Source organism: Diospyros lotus, chromosome 11, assembly GCF_014633365.1.
Source record: "Diospyros lotus cultivar Yz01 chromosome 11, ASM1463336v1, whole genome shotgun sequence".
Lineage (NCBI taxonomy): Eukaryota > Viridiplantae > Streptophyta > Magnoliopsida > Ericales > Ebenaceae > Diospyros > Diospyros lotus.
In genome coordinates this window covers 10,148,477-10,166,400 of record NC_068348.1, presented here as the reverse complement: position 1 = coordinate 10,166,400, position 17,924 = coordinate 10,148,477, and the positions used below count along the sequence as shown (strand labels likewise).

The 17,924-nt window shown below is 37.7% G+C and overlaps 1 long non-coding RNA gene across 1 annotated transcript; it reads left to right on the top strand.

The window, feature by feature from the left end:
• The first annotated feature begins 2,666 nt into the window (after positions 1–2,666).
• Positions 2,667–3,860, top strand: LOC127813767 (uncharacterized). The gene is made up of 3 exons (XR_008026186.1): positions 2,667–2,766; positions 3,051–3,110; positions 3,506–3,860. It is a non-coding gene; the product is annotated as an uncharacterized LOC127813767 (long non-coding RNA).
• Positions 3,861–17,924: the final 14,064 nt, after the last annotated feature.

The window sequence follows — 17,924 nt, the reverse complement described above, 5'->3', positions numbered from 1 at the left end:
TTCCTCAGTACAATGGAGATGGCAACCTATATGACCATTTGGATGCTTTCAACATCCAGATGGACTTGCAGACCTCTAGTTGGTTCATGAAGTGCTGAGTATTTCCTGCGACCTTAGGGCACTTATCTCGGACGTGGTTGAGAAGTCTCTGTCCTCGTAGTATCTGTAGCTGGGAGGAGTGTCAAAAGAGGTTCATTAACCAATATAGATTGCTTCGGAGGAAACTCGCTCCAACATGTCACCTAGCTACAGTTTTCTAACAATACAATGAATCTTTGAAAGATTACATAGAGAGGTTCAGGCACGAGGTCAACAATGTTGAGAACCTGTCAGATGAAAGTATTATGACTGCGATATCTAAGGGGCTTCGGAAAGATATGAAGCTCTATGAGAGCATCTATAAGTCCCTTATAAGGGACTTGGGTGAATTCTACGAGCGAACTGCAAAGGAGATCAGATGGGAAGAAACTTTCGACTTGAAGAAGCTTGGTAACCAAAAGGATGGATGTGGAAGCATTAACCAGAACAAGAAATGGGGCAATGGCGACAATGAGAAAGGAGGCCAGGGGCAAAATCCTAATGATCGGGTTGCTAAGAAATCAAGGAACGAGAAAAGAGGCGAGTGACCTCCACGCCGAGGTCGCTATGAGAACTATAGTATCCTGTCTAACACATCGGATATAATCTTCGCTGTTGAGAAAAGCAGGGAGGATTTTGGGAGTCCTAATCCCATGAGGACTCCTAAAAGATTCAAGAACAAGGATAAGTTCTGAATCTACCACAACAAGGTAGGGCACAACATCTCTGAATGCTGTGCATTGAAGGATGCAATTGGGGAATTGATCAGGAGAGGTCGCTTGCGTGATTATGTGGTGTGACCAGGAGACCAGCAGTCTCAACAACTGGCCCAACCAAAGCCTTGTCAAGCTCCCGAACATGACCAAGCACCTGCGGTAAGAACTATCTTTACTAATCATGGAGGGCCCCATATCACAGGAACATCTAACAAGTTGAATGAATGTTATGAGCGAAAAGCTAGTCACCTATTGCTCGCTAGATACGGTGGACAGGAGGGACCATCCAAGAAGGCTAGGTCGGCCCCCAATGATATCGTCTTCACTGAAGAAGACAACAGAGACGTGCATTGGCCTCATAACAATGCTCTCATGGTGTGAGCTCGAATTGGCAATGCTGAAGTGAGGAGAATTATGATAGACTCGGGCAGCTCGGTGAATGTAGTCTACAAGGGATGTTTTGACCAAATGGGTCTAGGATAGAATCAACTGATAGCATCCCCAGAATTGTTTTATGGTTTTACAGGAGACACGGTGATTCCAATGGGGCGTATTAGACTCCCACTCACGGTTGGAGATTCAGATCGCTAGTCTTCCGTGATGGCAAACTTCCTGATCATCAACTACCCCTCAGCATATAACGTCGTCATAGGGAGGCCAGTAATGAAAGATCTAAATATTATTGCCTCGTCCAGAGCTTTGGCGGTTAAGTTCTGAACTCCAAAGGGGACGAGGTGCATAAGAGGCGAGCAATACTCAGCGAGACGATTGTAATATCCCAAAATTTAATATAAAGGTTGGATGATGCCATAAAGTGTTTTAAATGGAAGTTTTGAATTTAAGTGCAAATGGGAATGATTTTAAGGACTCAAATGCAAATATCAAAGGATAACTTCTCCAACAATAAGAATATTGCAATGATAAATGCTTATTTAAGAAGCTTTGTGTTGGAGAAATGGGATTGGAGGATTATCCCTAAAAGTCCTAAAGCTTATGATGATAATAATTACTTTTACCCTTAATTCAAAGTAAGGAAAACTTGGAAGAATTCTATTGGCTCACCAAAGCAAATGGATAAGAAGGGTTGTCTTGGAGGCCATGTTAGGAGCAATTGGAGGCATGAGATTGGAATAATGAAAGGCTTCTAAAGGAAGGAAGAATCAAGTGAAAGAATTTCAAAGATAAGCCATCATTACTAGGGAAGAAAAGTAGATAAATTAAAAACTTGTTTGAGAAGCCTTGAGTTGGTAAGGGATAACGTCTCCAAATGAATGTCATGATAAAATCTTGTTAGGAAAGCTTTGAGTTGGTAAACTTTCATTGGAAGACTTATGGTCATAATAAAGGCTTGTGGGAGAAGCCTTGAGGTGGAAAGATTGTATTGGGTAATTGTATTCAAAAGTCTTAAACCATGATTACCTTAATTTCTTAATTCAAAAGTAAATGGAGTTGGAAGCATGTTATTGGCTTGCTAAAAGATAAGGATAAGATGGGTTGAATAAAGGGTCACGTAAAGGGCAAATGGAGAAATGAGATTGGAAGAAAGGAGAAGCTTGAATAGGAAGATTGGCTATAATGATTAAAAGTCTTAACTTGGGAGACTTGACTTGAGAGACTTAACTTGTAAGACTTGAATTGGCTTGCAAAGGAAGGAGAAGATGGAGCTTATCTTGAAGGCCACGTGAAGGTGTACTTGGAAGCTTAGGATTGGAAGAAATGAAGGCTTGCTTGAGAAGATTGCAAAATTTCAAAGTGTGATGATTACTTGGGTGGAAAATGAGCAACTTGGTGGCCAAGTAAAACCTTGAGAATCTGGGCATTTAAAGGCTATATAAAGGGAAGGAATTCAGGCCACGAGAAGCTAAGGAAAGAGGAAAGAAAGAAGGTGCAAGAAAAACCAAAGAAGAAGGCAAGAGAAGCCAAGTGGGAGACCAGATTGGAAATTGCCAAAAACAAAGAAGAAAGCTAAAAGGTAAGTCACTTTTCTTTCTGTAAGATCGTAGTACACTGAAAAGGGAGTGCATAGGTTCAAACGGCACTCAAATCGGAGTTAAAATGAGAGAGTTATGGCCGTTTTAATTTTGGGTTGCAAAATAGAGAAGGGGTAGCGCGTGGCCACCCTTCCGAGGGCCCATAAGGGCGCATCCGACCTCCGTTTAGCCTGAAATCTTCACCGTTGTTCTCCTATTTTAATTACCTACAACCCTGAGTAGAAATATTTAAGATTTGGTTCACCGAAATATGTGATTTCTACAGAACAACCCCTGGTGCTCGAAATCGGGCTATAAACAGTGTTATCAAGGGAAAACGATCGAGGTGAGTGATTCCTGCATGTTTTGTGACACTTTGAGCATTTTTTTGCTTCACTTGTGTGTGGACGATGGATTGCATATCATGCCTTGGTGGTTTACATATTATATTTTCCCTTGATTATGCATATTCCTTCTGCTTTGTCATATATCATGTTCATGTCGGTGACTGTGGCTAGTTGTTGGGCCATCATGGAAGAACTCGTGCTCTTGCGGTGAGCCAAGGGGTGACTATGATGACCGCGGGGGTGATTGCAACACCCTGGCATTGCTACCACAGGGGTGGATTTCATAACAGCATTATTGCATTTGCACGCATGTACTTTCCTTTTCTGAGTCACTCACTTAGATGTTATTATCTAACTTGGGTGTTTCATACCCCTGGGACATTCAACGTCCCAGTTTTGTCAAAGTATCAGGTGTTGTAAGCTCCAATTCGAACGTGGGCAAGGACGTGACGCTTGGCTAGATCTGAGTTTCTATTTCATTTTGTACCTATGTAATCCGAGCAGTGTATTGTAATAAGGATGCTCGAGCTTGTAACAAGCGTGTGAGTGACCGATGGTTGTAGCTTTGATATACGAGCATGGGCAATATCTCAATTGATGCACTTTGAATGTTATATAGGGAGGCTTCCATGATCAGGGTTTATTCGCTAGTTTGGGCATGTGTTGCAGTTGTAACTACAAGTAGTGAGTTGCATCTTTTGCATTTATTGCAAGTTGTATGCATATCTTGTACATATAAAGGAAATATAGTGGAAACCCCTTTATTTAGCTTTGATTAAGCTTGCAGGTTCGATCCAATGCTTCCGTTGGTAAGAGTTTCCATAACGCCCGTAGGTAATATCTTCCTATATTTCACGTTGTTTTGTATTTGGAAAAGTGGGGCGTTACAACGATGCTATGAAGAGGCATTGAAAATGGGGCTCAAAGGAAAGAAGTTCAATGTTGTCTCAGGAGGGAGACCACCTGCTATTAGTGAAAAGGGAGTCAATCATGACTTGGATCCATGCAAGGTGGATTGTGACCAAGCTACCAGCCTGGTAGGTGAGTTGGAAGACATTGTGGTTAGTAACACAGATGCTGAGAGGTGTCTCAAGCTGGGTAGGGACCTAGCCCCAGAGGTAAAAACCTAGTTAGCTGAATTTCTGAAGGCAAACCTAGATGTGTTCGCCTAGAATCATGAGGATATGGTGGGAATAGACCCGAATGTGATGCTACACCGGCTCAACATAGACTCCAATTATAGACCAATTCGCCAGAATATGAGGCCCATGACTGTAGAGCAGTTTGTGGCCGTAAAAGAAGAAGTGGACAAGTGTAACACCCCCTCTCCTAGAACTGCCCGAGAAGAGGTGCTACGGGGAAAATAAAATAAACTAACTGATAATCTGAAATCTGATACCATGACTGAACATCTCAATCAATTGGAATAAAAACTCTTAGTCAATACAAACTAAAATGCATAAACTCTTACTGAGGGACAATCCCTCAACTGAAATATAAAATAAGATCTAATCTAAGAAAACTCTATAGAACTCAACAGACTCCCATACATCTTTTATCTTGAGCGGCTCTACATACACACACTATAAACCACTGCTGCTAGGCCCCACATCTGATACTCCCCTGCTAGAACTTGGAGGGGTGAAGAGTACAAGGTGAGCTACAAAAGCTCAGCAAGTAATAAGCTGGAAAGAATACTGAAGCTGAATCGAAGAATATCGATACTGATAAATAACTGACTAAACTTGTACTGTATAATCACTGTCTGATTGCATTCATAAAAATGTAATGCACATAAACTGTAAACTAAATGCAGGTATGCAACTTTGGCTCATAGGCCCACATAATATGATAATACATACCTGTCTGATCTGAAACCTGCATACATAAAAACTGTAAGCACATACTGTGGGCAAAGCCCCTAGCCCCCTGGTTGCCACCAGGCGAGCAACTCATAAATTGAGTTGAAACTGAAACTGATGGGATCCCCGCGGACAAGCCGCCTGACGAGCATAATGCAATGCAATGCTCACATAAATGCTAGCACACGATATGTAGTGCTCCATATAAAGTCATGCTCAATGCTCATACCAAAATGTATGCACATAATCTCACAAAATAATGCTGATCATGTTATAATAAAATAATGCCGAACATGATATGATCTTCATCTATATAATGGCATACAAAGATTCTATGAATTATGATTTATGGAATGGGTATGATTAACTTGATAGATTCTAGCCTTTAAATTCAATATTTGGAGGTATTGAATACATTACTTTGATTAAAACTTGGATTAAAATATCACTGGAAGCTAAAATTGGATTTCTGGAAAAGTCATCTGGATATTAGGAAGGATATCCAGATATGATGAAAGACATCTGGATATGAAGAAGGCTCACTGACATTCAAAGCAAAAGCTATTCGGATATGCTGGGAAGTATTCGGATATGAACTAGGATATCCGGATATGATTCTGGTCATCCAAATATCTCACTGATGCATTTGGATATAACTGGGGACTATTCGAATGAAAAATTCAACTTTTGAGGGAGGCATCCGGATATCAGGCGAGACATCCGGATATTATCTTGACCTTTCCGGATGTATAAACAAATCATCCGGATATCATACTCGAAGAACTTTAGATACATCCGGATACGATACAAGGTATCTGGATATTAGAATTTAGAGTAATAGAACTTGCAATCCAAAATGGATAAGGATTACTGGAACTTGCAATCCAAAATGGATGAGGATTAATAGAACTTGCAATCCAAAATGGATTAGGATTACTGGAACTTGCAATCCAAAATGGATAAGGATTAATGGAACTTGCAATCCAAAATGGATAAGGATTAATGAAACTTGCTCATAACTTCACTGTTATACGCATATATATATATATACGTCTCTGCTTACTGATATAAAATCTAAGAACTCAATGAAGAACTGGAATAATCTGAAAAACTGATATGAACCTGTAATGGAAGGGATTACAGGAAGAATACTTGCCTGATAGAACTCTCTGATCGAACCCTGGAGCGATCCTGAAGACTCTAGCAAGCCTCTGCTATCTCTTAGCCTTTCTGTTCTTCACATAATGTGAAGAAAAGCTAAGCTATGGACTCTATATATAGACATAAAGTCCTAGATCCCTTTCCTTTTATAACTTGGAATCCCTCTCCCAATTGAACTTTGAGACTCTCAAAACCTTCTCCTATTGGGACTAGGAGACTCTTAATCCAATTCCATCTCATACATGGATTCTCATTCTTCTTTAAATACATAGTCTCACTTAATTAAACATTATTATTAAAACTCTCAAATAATAATAAAACTCCAAAATTACCTTCATGCCCTTGCATTTAATCCACAAAATAAATGCCATTTAAATGCTATTTAAATACTATTATCTCAATTAAAAATCACTAGTTTGCCATCTTGGCAAATTCTGTAACTCCAAAATTAAAAAGAAATAAATGCTATTCTTTTCCTTCAAAATCTATAAATTGCCACATTAAATAATTAATTAGCAAAATCACTTAATCAAATACTTCAACAATTAATTAAATCATTCTTGAATAAATACTAGGCCTCTAACGGGTCGTTACAACAAGTTTCTGGATAACAGGTTTATCAGAGAAGCTCACTATCCAGTTTGGGTAGCTAATCTGGTCCTCATAAAGAAGAAGAACAGGAAGTGGAGGACATGCATTGATTTCACGGACTTGAATAAGGTATGCCCAAAAGATAGCTTCCCTCTGTCCATAATAGATTAGCTCGTGGACGCAACAGCTGGTCACCAGCTTCTCAGCTTCATGGATGCTTACTCGGGGTACAACCAGATTCCTATGAAACCTGAGGATAAGGAACACACCTTATTTGTTATAAATCGAGGGTTATACTGCTACAAAGTGATGCCCTTCGGGCTAAAGAACGTTGGAGTGACCTACTGACGTCTGGTTAATATCATGTTCGAGGATCTGATTGGGAAAACCATGGAAGTATATGTGGATGATATGCTAGTAAAATCTAAGCAAATCGATGACCATGTTCGTAACCTAGATGAGATGTTCCAGATCTTGAGAAAATATCAAATGAGGCTAAATCTGCTCAAGTGCACATTTGGTGTAGCTTCTGGGAAATTTTTGGGTTTCATGGTGAATGAAAGAGGGATTGAGGCCAACCACGAAAATATTCGAGCCTTGCTTGACATGAGATCACCCACCAAAATAAAGGAGGTGCAAAGCTTAAACGGCCAGATCGCTGCCCTCAGCAAGTTTGTCTCCAATGCCTTTGATAAATGTATTCCATTCTTTAATGTATTGAAGCAGACGAAAAGCTTCCAATAGATGGAAGACTGTGAAGTCACCTTTCAACAACTGAAAGAATATATGTGACATGCCCCACTCATATCAAAATCGAAGGAAGGAGATGAGTTGATCGTCTACTTAGGGGTGTCTCAATATGCCATTAGTGCAACACTAGTGCGAGAAGAAAACAGGGTGTAATACCCGGTGTATTATGTGAGCCATAGGCTGCTTGATGCGGAAACCAGATATACCCCTATGGAGAAGCTCGTCTATTGCTTAGTGGTGGCATCGAGGAAGCTACGCCACTATTTCCAAGCGGATAAGATCGAGGTGTTGACCAAATACCGACTGAAACAGGTCTTGCAGAAGCCCGATTTTTTTGGTCACTTACTCAAGTGGGCCATTGCTGCATCACTCACACTATATTGTCACTTTTTATACATTTTTTAGTTATAACAAAGTTTATTTAGCAGCTCAAATCATCAAAGAAAATGGTGAGCCATTTAGACTCGCTAGTGCACGAGTGTAATCGTAGCAAAAACTTATATTTTTCGGGTAAGTCTGGGTCGATTCACAGGGAGATTACTTAGGGAATGAGATAATCACACCAATTCAATCAGTTTAAAGAATATGAGAATTGTTTAAACTGATAGTGATTATCTGTTATTTGGATATGGAGAAATCTTGGATTAAGACAATTCAAGTGCCAAGTTCAACTGATTCCCATATAGCTTACTAAAGTATAATAGAATATTCAGATTGCTTGAGGTTCAATCATTAAATACACTACCGAGATGATGATAACTCTGGTTCTAGCAATCCCCATACATAGCATGGAGGACTGTACGTTAAGCAACTATCATGAATCAGTGTGTAGATAACGTTTGACAAAGATGGTCTTTTGGGCTTCGTTATGAGAACATTTCTAGGTTAAGTAACCTTCATACATCACATGAAGACTCTATATAATACCCCATATTTTCGTGAAGATGCCACATATTTTAAGTGAGTTTAAAATATCGAAAAATATGTTTGAAATGGCAACGAGTGACCGAATCGGTCGCAGGGAGTGCCCTAGAGCTTAGATACCTAAGGACAAATGTGTATTTTTGATGAGCGTCTCGAGGTGAGATTTATGACGCTAAAAGAAATCAAATTAGAGACGATTTTTCGGTTAAGCTAAGTTGTAGCCTAAAATGGTCGAATGATGGTAAGGGGCTTCGAAAAATCGTACATATCAAGTAATTTTGAGTTATTAATTTTGAGATTTTAAGTATCTTGATAAATTTGATGTTTGAGGGTGTAATTTTAATTAGAGAATTATCCAAACGAAATAAGGATGAAATTAAGAGCCTATATAGTAAAATATTGAAGTTGAGAACTTGAAATAAGGGCCAAAGTGTCATTTGGAAGAAGTTGGGGAATTAGCTTGGATTTCAAAAATTGAATTCATTATAGTTTTGGATTTGAAAGGGCATTCAAATATATCTTTGAGACTTTGGAGTCCATGGCTTAGATTGTGACAAGTGGCATAATGTGATTCGATGAAGAAATCTATAAATAGGCACCATGGGTTGTTCTCAAATCATTCCAAACAAGTTTGAGAGTTGAGGCACTCTAAGAAGAGGATCTTTCTCTAGAGAGAGAGAAGGAAGTTTGGCAAGAAGGCAGGAAGAAATCGAAAGAGAAGCTGGGGAGAACGAGCCTCGCTAGAGTTACGAGCCTTCGCCGGAATTCACCAAAATTAGTCAGAAAAAAGAGAGGTAAGTCTGATTTGTTTTTATAATCATGTAGAGGGGGAAGAGAGGGTCGCGTAGGTCCAAACAAGGGCCAAATCGGAGTTAAAATGAGGAAGTTATGGCCGAAATACCAAACCGAGGCGAAGTAGTCCAAAATTGCTATGCAACTCGTGAGATACACGCGCCGAAAAATAGCTGCGCGTGAGGGCGCGTGGCCCATATTTCTAGGGAGCGTGAGGGGCCCATTTTTCTTCAAATTTTTTAGTTTTTCCCCTAATTTAATGTCGCTCAACCCTATGTAAAAATATTTGAGTTTAGGTTTATCGAAACGTGTATTTTTTGCAAAAACCTAGGCCGTTTGCAGTGAAACCGTACCGTCCAAGAGATAAACCAACAAAGTGAGACTTCTATACTCCAAATCCTATTTTTATTCTCTTATGAGAGACTTCTATTACATGAGACATGTTTTGTGAAGTTCTTATACATAAACTCTTGTTATTCTCTTACGTGAAATCATGTTGCATATATGAAATGTATTTTTCTGAAAATATATGCTATTGGCTTTTTAATTGTTGCATTTATAAAATTCGTGTGGCCATACTATTGTACCTATTTGTTGTTGGCCGAGCGCAAAAGTTGGATATCCCTCGAGAGACGCTATGCGTGCGCCATCGAGAAAGCTCTCGTGGGGAAGATCGTGAGTCTAAGGAACAATGAATGTGGTGCTTGCATGAGTTCTACGAGGTCGAGCCGAAGTGACATGGTTAGGGACCTCCCGAGAGGCGCTATGCGTGTGCCATTGAGAAAGTTCTCGTTAAAGAAGGCTGATGTGTTCACGAGGCACCTCGGAGTAGTTCTCCTTGTCTTCTCATATATTTTATACTTAATCATGCATTGATATAAACTGTTTTTGGAGTTTTTCGCTAGAAGATTCATCTTCTAATTGGACTATGTCTCTGGAATATTCAAACGTTCCAGGTTCGACGAGCGGCTCTAAGGGAAATGAGGTAGCTGAAGAATGAGCTTAATTTACTGTCTATAGCATGATTAGCATATTTTTTTTTTATGTGTGAACCTATGTAATTTTGGATATGTTTAAGATGTTCAGTTATCACTGGATGATGTCCATGTAATATATTTTGTAGACGTGTTGAACAATTTTATGATAAATAAAGTATTATGGCTGTGAACCATATCAGGTTTGATCTAGCTTTCGCATTCGAGATTTTAACGCTTGTCTTAGCTATTTGATTATTGGGTTTGTTAAGCTGAGAAGGTGAAAATTAGGGTTTTTGGGATATTGTGTAATGTATGACAGCTATTGTGATATAAAAAATTTTTATATTCCTGAAATCCTAAGTTATAACACGCTCGAGAAATTTAGGGTGTTACAGTTGGTATCAGAGCGAACCTAAGGAAAAGTTCGCATGTGGCTAGATGAGTAAAGCCACCGTAAGTTTTGGGAATTAGGTTAAGATTTTTGAAATATTTAGTGGTATACTCTTGTTGCTTATTCAAATTGAATTGTGCCATGCCGTGATGATTTAATAGATAGCCCTGTCTTCTTGCTAGATGGTGAATACAAGAAGGAACAGGCACGAGAGAGGCAATGGCGAAGAAAGCAACACCAACCCGCACCCAGGAGGTGATGTGGAAGGTCAAAGAGATGCATGGGCCAACCTCGGTGAAGGCTAGATTGATCGGATTGAGAGAATCCTAGAAGGCATGGCTGGGCAAATTTTGGAGTTACAGCCCAAGCAAAGAAGAGTAGATGCCTTGGAGAGGTATCTATGACAAAATTCGCCAGTGTTTCAAGGAAAATCGGCAGATGACCCCGCAATCAGTGAATACTGGTTGGACAAGACTGAGAAGATCCTACAAAGATTGAGAATCTTGAATGAGGATAAGGTCGAGTGTGCGACCTATATGCTGGAAGAGGAAGCTGCCCAATGGTGGAGGTCTATGCAGCGAGCAGTACCTAACCGAACAGGATCTCAAGGGTCGGCAACAGACGTAGAAGTAGGGGAGGTACCCCAGATGTCGTGGGAACGGTTTAAGGAATTGTTCAACAGGAAATTCTTTCCCACTTGTTGGAAGTTGGCTAGAGCTCGAGAGTTTATGAACTTACGCCGAGGGCCAAATATGTCCGTGGCCCAATACGAGGCTGAATTTTTGCGGTTAATCAAGTATATGCCGCTGTACGGGATGGACGATGTGGAGAAGGGACGAAAATTCTTGCAAGGCTTGAGAATCGAATTTCAACAACTGATAAGCCTGGTCCATGTGGAGTCTTATGCAGACATAGTTTTCAAAGCTATGACTGTCGAGGAGAACATGACGCGGGTGGAAGAACTAAAGGCCACAATTGTTCAAACTGGAGGACAATAAGAGAAATCCCACTCGACTATGGGACCTCGGGATGGGAAGATCATGAAAAAGGGTAAGGCATGCTTTAAATACAAGAAGATGCACCCAGGCAAGAGGTGCGATGGCCAAAGCATTATCTGTTACACCTGTGGACAACCCGGGCATACTTCCAAAAATTGCTCGAAGGGAATGGTCCAAGAAGGTAAGGCCATAGCAGCAGCACTAGTGAATGTGATTTGCTACAATTGCAACCAGTAGGGGCACATCTCGAGGAATTGCTCATAGAAGAAAGAGCAGCCGCTAAGGATTGAAGAGGGAAAGGGGACCAGACAAGGGTGAGTCTATAACTTAACCAAGGAGGACATAAAGGCGAATCCTATAGTTATCCAAGGTACTCTCTTCATTTTGGATACTCCTGTGCATGCATTGATAGATCCAGGGTCTACTCATTCTTTTATATCGCATGCTTTGGCTGGGAGTCTGAGAGTAGAAACCGAGTTTATGGGGTGTCTTATGGTGATTTCGACACCTATGGGTAAGAGTATGAAGTCCTCAGAAATGGTGAGGGGATGTGAAATTAGCCTGAGTAATGTTCGGTTCCAGGCTGATCTGATTCTATTAGAAGTATATGAGTTCGACATAATCTTAGGGATGGATTTCTTGTCCAAGTACGATGCCAATATAGATTGTCATAGGAAGATAATGACCATAAGAAAACCCGAGGGAAGGAGGGTCAAATTTTAGGGGCAAGGCAACCCCGACATTGGAAAAATGATTTTAGCAATAAAGGTAGCGAAGTTGCTGAGTCAAGGAGCTCATGGATTCATAGCTTATGCTCAATTAGAAGAAAGAGAGGTACCGAAGCTCAATGAGGTGCGAGTGATACGAGAATATGAGGACGTGTTTCCGGAAGAATTACTGGGACTACCTCCACCTAGAGAAATCGAGTTCTCAATTGAGTTAGTGCTAGGAACCTAGCCGATATCAATTCTGCGATATCGAATGGCTCTGGAGGAGATGAAAGAATTAAAGAGTCAGCTACAGGAGTTAACTGATAAGGGGTTCATTAGGCCAAGCAAGTCGTCATGGGGCGCACCAGTGCTATTTGTAAAGAAGAAAGATGGGAGTCTAAGGATGTGCATTGACTACCGTCAGCTAAATAAGGCCACCGTAAAGAACAAGTATCCGCTCCCAAGGATAGACGAGTTGTTTGATCAACTATAGGGAGCGAAGGTGTTCTCGAAGATTGATTTGAGATCTGGGTATTATCAGTTGAGAATTAAACCAGATGATGTTCCAAAGACGACATTTCGATCAAGGTATGGTCATTTTGAGTATTTTGTAATGCCATTCAGATTAACTAACGCTCTAACAGCATTTATGGATCTTATGAATAGGGTGTTCAAGCCCTACCTAGATCGGTTTGTAATCGTCTTCATAGATGATATATTGGTGTATTCTCACTACAAAAAATTTGATTTTTAGCGGCGGTTTCTAAAACCGCCGCAAAAAATGAAATTTTGCGGCGGTTTGCAAACCGCCGCAAAATACTATTTTAGCGGCGGTTTTTTTTTACATTTTGCGGCGGTTTTCAAAAAACCGCCGCTAAATTTAGAAAATAATTAAATAATTAAAAAATAAAATTTAATTTAGCGGCGGTTTCTGAAAAACCGCCGCTAAATTCAAAAATTATTAAATAATTTAAAATTAAAAATAAATTAATATTTGCGGCGGTTTTCAAAACCGCCGCAAAATTCATTAAAAAATTTAATTTAGCGGCGGTTTCTGAAAAACCGCCGCTAAATTCAAAAATTATTAAATAATTTAAAATTAAAATTAAATTAATATTTGCGGCGGTTTTCAAAACCGCCGCAAAATTCATTAAAAAAAATTAATTTTGCGGCGGTTTCTGAAAAACCGCCGCTAAATTTAAAAATTATTAAATAATTTAAAATTAAAATTAAATTAATATTTGCGGCGATTTTCAAAACCGCCGAAAAATTCATTAAAAAAATTAATTTAGCGGCGGTTTCTGAAAAACCGCCGCTAAATTTAAAAATAATTAAATAATTTATAATTAAAATTAAATTAATATTTGCGGCGATTTTTCAAAACCGTCGCAAAATTCATTAAAATATTTAATTTAGTTTTCAAAAAAGAAATTTTCCCCCAAAACTTGCATTAATAATTTACAATTAATACTTATTGTATTAATAATTTATATTTTATAATTTGCATTAATAATTTAAAATTTTCAATTGCTTTGAAATAATAAGTAGTAATAAAATTTTTCCCCAAAATTTGCATTAATGATTTACATTTAATACTTATTGCATTAATAATTTACATTTTGTAATTTGCATCTTTATATATATAAAAGTAGGATAGTCTTCAAAAAAGAAATTTCCCCCCAAAATTTGCATTAATGATTTACATTTAATACTTATTGCATTAATAATTTACATTTTATAATTTGCATCTTTATATATATAAAAGAAGGATAGTTTTCAAAAAAGAAATTTCCCCCCAAAACTTGCATTAATGATTTACAAATAATACTTATTGCATTAATAATTTGTATTTTGTAATTTGCATTAATAATTTAAAATTTTCAATTGTTTTGAAATAATAAATAGTAATAAAATTTTCTCCCAAATTAATGATTTGCATTTAGTACTTATTGCATTAATAATTTACATTTTGTAATTTGCATCTTTATATATATAAAAGTAGGATAGTCTTCAAAAAAGAAATTTCCCCCCAAAATTTGCATTAATGATTTACATTTAATATTTATTGCATTAATAATTTACATTTTGTAATTTGCATCTTTATATATATAAAAGAAGGATAGTTTTCAAAAAAGAAATTTCCCTCCAAAACTTGCATTAATGATTTACAAGTAATACTTATTGCATTAATAATTTGTATTTTGTAATTTGCATTAATAATTTAAAATTTTCAATTGTTTTGAAATAATAAATAGTAATAAAATTTTCCCCCAAATTAATGATTTGCGTTTAGTACTTATTGCATTAATAATTTACATTTTGTAATTTGCATCTTTACATATATAAAAATAGGATAGTCTTCAAAAAAGAAATTTTCCTCCAAAACTTGCATTAATGATTTAAAATTAATACTAATTGAATTAATAATTTGCATTTTGTAATTTGCATTAATAATTTAAATCTTTCAATTGCTTTGAAATGATAACTAGTAATAAAATTTTTCCCCAAAACTTGCATTTAATACTTATTACATTAATAATTTACATTTTGTAATTTGCATTAATAATTTAAATCTTTCAATTGTTTCGAAATAATATATACTAATTATGTAAAATTAATAATAAATTTTAAATATACAAGTTTTTCAATGCTAATTGTTTTCTATTAAATTTGCATGAATTTTATGAGAAATATTAATAGACAACTTAAACTATTAATTAAGTCATAGAAAAATATCTATTTATTTAATATATTATTTTTATATCTTTATTCTATGTATATTTATATAATAATAAAATATGATAGTGAAATAAAGTATTTTGCCAAATGTCAATTAGTAGGGTTGTCAAGTATTAGAGTTTTTCAATACTAATTAATATTTAAGGTATCACATTTTTAAGACTATGGAAGAAATCAAAATTCATTTTTTTTAAATTTTGTTATTATTGAAAAAACTTATTCTTACTCATATTTAAGAGTTTTAATTTATATTTATAATTATAATATAATAAATAGAAAATAACGAACGTCTTTAAGTGAAAATATTATAGATTTTATAATATTTATTTATAAATAAATATAATATAATAAAAAAATTTATAAGTATATTGAATTAAAATTGTTCTCCATTAGCATATTGAATAGTGAATAATTAAGTAAACTTAATTTTTTTCAATATGATTAAAGATTAAAAAAATTATAATTATCAATTTAGTTAAAATTATTTAAAATAATAAATTTATTTTTTTATTTTTAAATTAAACTCTCCCACATATCACGCGGGTTCACCACTAGTTAAAAATTTAATTTAAAAAAATAAAAATAAAAATAAATTTAACAAAATTTTAATAATTTTAAAATATATATAATTTTTTTATTTTTAATAAATTAATTTAATTCAATTAATTTATTTTTAATTTATTCCTTTATTCTTTTAAAAAATGATAAATTAATTAATATTTTTCTTTCTATATTAAAAAATATAAAATATAATTCTGAAAAATAGTGGTATATAATTTATATATGTAATTATATAACAAGGGAAGTTGGTAGATCAGGCGGTTTCAAGCATGCAATGGCATATGGGAGGTTGTGGGTTCGAAACTGGGGAAGGGGGGAGGCTGGAAATTTAATTTCCAGCCTCGCCACGTGGCGCGCAGATATGCGGCCACGTGGCTGGGCGGGTGGGCAACCGTGTGAGCGTGGGCGGGTGAGAGAGTAAAATTTTTAATTTCCAGCCTCGCCACGTGGCGCGCGGATATGCGGCCACGTGGCTGGGCGGGTGGGCAACCGTGTGAGCGCGGGCGGGTGAGAGAGTAAAATTTTTAATTTTATTTTAATTTTAGCGGCGGTTTTAAAAACCGCCGCTAAAATTAAAAATTTTTAATTTTTTTTAATTTTAGCGGCGGTTTCTAAAACCGCCGCTAAAATTTTAAATTTTAATTTTTTTTTAATTTTTTAATTTTTTTAAATTTTAATTTTTTTAATTTTTGCGGCGGTTGAAAAACCGTCGCTAAAATAAAAAATTTTAATTTTTTTTAATTTTAACGGCGATTTTTAAAACCGTCGCTAAAATTAAAAAAAACCGCCGCTAAATCACTGATTTTGCGGCGGTTATTCCAGCGGTTGGTCAAAACCGCCGCTAAATGCTCCACGACGGCTGGTTCAGCGGCGGTTTTGAAAACCGCCGCTAAATCACTTAGCGGCGGTTTTAAAAACCGCCGCTAAATGCAAAAAAAACCGCCGCTAAATGCCAGTTTTTTTGTAGTGTCTTCAAATGAAAGTGACCACGAGGAGCACTTGAGAATAGTGCTAGGGACCCTCAGGAAACACCAATTGTACGCCAAGTTCTCGAAGTGCGAGTTTTGGCTGTACCGAGTTTCATTTCTTGGGAATGTAATCTCGGCCGAAGGAATCTCAGTGGATCCGACCAAGATTGAAGCTATTCAGAGATGGAAGCAGCCGACGTGTGTGACCGAAGTGCAAAACTTTTTGGGATTGGCAGGCTACTATCGAAGATTCATGGAAGGGTTTTTGAAGATAACTGCACCTATGACGAAGCTCATACGGAAGGAGGTCAAGTTTGAATGGACTGCTAAGTGCGAGGAAAGCTTTCAAGAGCTCAAGGGAAGACTGACCTCGGCACCTGTGTTGGCAATGCCTAGTGGGCTCGGTGGATATGTGGTATACACCGATGCCTCGAATGTTGGTTTGGGCTGTGTATTGATGCAGCATGGTCGGGTGATCGCATATGGATCACACCAGATAAAGAGGCACGAAGTGAACTATCCAACACATGACTTGGAGCTGGTAGCGGTGGTATATGCTATGAAGCTATGGAGGCACTACCTATATGGAGAGACGTTCGATGTATTCACAGACCACAAAAGTCTAAGGTATGTGTTCTCATAGAAAGAGTTGAACATGAGGCAGTGACGATGAATGGAGTTCCTGAAGGACGACGACTGCACCATCTTGTATCACCCGGGGCGTGCCAATGTGGTAGCTGATGCTTTGAGTAGGACTATGCCTACTGTTATGGCCGGGTTGATGGCCCAAGAGTGGCTGCTGATTGAGGCTTTTAGACTGATGACGGTGAGTGTAGTGCCGAAGGGATCTTCTATCCTAGTAGCTGGCTTGGAGGTTCGGATGGATCTGGAGACCGAGATACGTGAGGCTAGTGGAAGTGATCGACATATACGTCTATGGGTAGATGAGCAAAGCCAGCCCAAGAGTTCAGATTTTGAGATGTGAAATGGCATTCTCAGGTTTCGGGGTAGAGTGTACGTGCCAAACCTTCGGGAGTTGAGGTAGAAAATTATGGATGAAGTCCACAGAGCTAAGTATACTGTACACCCAGGAGCCACAAAGATGTATCGAGATCTTCGAGAAATCTATTGGTGGCTGGGGATGAAGGCCAGCGTGGCTAGAAGGGTGGCACAATGTGATATATGCCAAAGGGTAAAGATTGAGCACCAGAAACTTGCAGGGTTGATGAGACCTTTGGAAGTTCCTGAGTGGAAATGGGAATATCATGATGGATTTCGTGACAGGATTTTCGAAGAGTCGAAGGGGCTATGATGCCATTTGGGTAATGGTAGACAGGTTGACAAAGTTAGCACATTTCCTGCCTACGAGGATGGATCAATCGGTACGAA